Here is a 2,364-nt window from a genome sequence, read left to right on the forward strand (position 1 = left end):
CGATATGTCGGTGAATGCGTTGATTGTGAGACAGCAATGCAGCCCACATCGAGGGGAGTCTCCAGGAACGTCAAGCGACCTACCCGTCCAAATCATAGCAATGGATCACATCCCCTTGTGCCCAAGTCGTTCAAAGGAAACACCGAGTTGTTGATCTGGGTGGATCTGTTTACCGGATACATGATAGCTAAGGCTAGCGCGTCCAGGACTGCACAGACCATCGCCGAATCGTACGAGGAGTGTGCCTTTCGCAGATTTGGGGCTAGTGAAATGATTCGTCATTATTGGGAGCCAGGGATCATGTCTGATTTTTTTTCGTGCCTTCAACCGGATCCTGGGGCAAAGACAGCGGGTAACTATGGCATATCGTTCGCAAGCCAATGGATCTGCCGAACGCATGGTACAGACAATTACAAGGGCACTCAAGATGTATGTCCATTGTTTGGATCAGCGAGATTGGGATGAGTACGCAGAGCGACTCACCTTCGCAATGAATACCGCACAAGACAGGAGCGGGGTGATACCCCATTCTACTTGGTACATGGGTGGGATCCTAGATCCACTTTAGAAGCGGCCATTCCGGTAGGTAGTACCATTAGGAGAAACCGAGACCCGAGACGATGGCGATACCAGGTCCAGAAATATTACCGGCAAGCCAGATCCCAAGTGAATGATCGGTTACGAAGTGCGATACAGGATCGAGCGGATCGACACAATGAAAAAGCTCATTCACATCAAATCCAAGTTGGATCGCAGGTGTGGCTGTACCTAGATCGAGTGAAAGAAGGATACGCCCGTAAACTGGCCCATATCTGGCACGGACCGCTCCGAGTAAGTGAAAAGATCGAGGAATACGCCGTGAAGTTGGAGGCGGCAGGCACCGAATATCGCTTGTTCCCCGAAGTACACGTATCCAAGCTAAAACTAGTCAGAGAATATCCAGACTGGCCTGGGATCCATCTTTCGGTGGATGAGTCCAGGATCGAGTCGATTTCGACAAAGTCCTCCTACTGGAGGATAGTTGGAACGTGGATCTCGAAGCTGACGAGTTCGAGGTCGAGAGGATCGCCGAAATGAGGTCACGGAAGCGGACCAGATATGGACGAATTTACCGCGAATTTCAGGTGTATTGGCGTGGATATGACGAACCCAATTGGGTAGACGAGGCGGATCTGAACTGTGGAGCATTACTCTATAATTTCTTGCGGGATCGTACGAATCGTAATCGATTTGGCGTGATACAGTCGCATGGAGAGGAGTATGGGGAGGATCCATGGGTGTGAGCTGTAGGTACGGTGTTGGCTAAACCGGTGAGTCTGCAAATGCAAACCGTTTCGCCTTCACTTTCGCTTGTTTTGTTAGCGGATCTTGACTTGCATCAAGATCCGCAGGGGTCCCCGAGGGGACCTGGGGAGGATAGAGAGCTTTCTCTTCTAGGTTCGGATCCACCTCTCTTCCGTCGACAGAGTTCCTCCCAAAACTCCATCGATTCGCGGATCTTGTTTCATTCAGCAGCGTCTTCGTCGATCCGACCTCCGACGACGCCTCTTCCCCTGGCTCAATCTTCACTTAAGCATCTTCTTGGGACTCACGGTGAGATCCCGAGTCACCAAAAGATCCGGGCACGCGCACCATTGTGGTGTAGCGGGATCAGCAAAATCTGCGAGATTGCTGGATCCAACTTGCCAACTGCGCCCAGATACCGACTAACGGAGGGGGACCCCCGATGATCCGTGTTCTGCTGAACTTTCTTTACCTTGTGTACCCGTCGGTAGGGCGGGATCTGCTCTCTCGGTAACTTCCGAAGCGTTCAAGTGGTGAATCTTGAGTTCTTGGCGAGACGTGGGGATGGGGTGGAGCAGCAGTGGAAAATCTTCACTCTGCGTCCGCGGGTTGTTCCGAGTCCTAAGCGAATATTCGAGCTTATGGATCCGGGGCCTAGATCGTGGATCTGGCCGTAGGGTTGCCTTGCGGGTGTGTTCCCTTGCCTTTGTAGTTCCTTTGCGTCGTACTTGCCTCCTCCTGTGACGGGATCTTGAGAGTTGAGAACCTCTAGGGTGTAACCGACCAAGTAGTAAATTCGGTTAGCCTGTCGGATCTGCACAAGTAAAGGAAAAGCTCACTAGGTTGTAGGATCTGGACAATGTATTATTTAGTTATCGCTACCAACACTAGATTCGCAATTCCCAATCTTCTCCGAGCTCGTACGGCCAATGTAGTTCCGGTTCTTGAGGGCAGGAAGGCACTTGCGTGTTACTGTGCAAATAGAAGACTGTATTGATACTTAAGCCTATACCTGCCTGGGTTTCTACCTTCTATGTCTTTTACTTGTTAAATCCCTACCAGGCCCGGCTGCATGTCGAA

This window comes from Phytophthora infestans, genomic scaffold, assembly GCF_000142945.1.
Source record: "Phytophthora infestans T30-4 supercont1.237 genomic scaffold, whole genome shotgun sequence".
Taxonomy (NCBI): domain Eukaryota; phylum Oomycota; class Peronosporomycetes; order Peronosporales; family Peronosporaceae; genus Phytophthora; species Phytophthora infestans.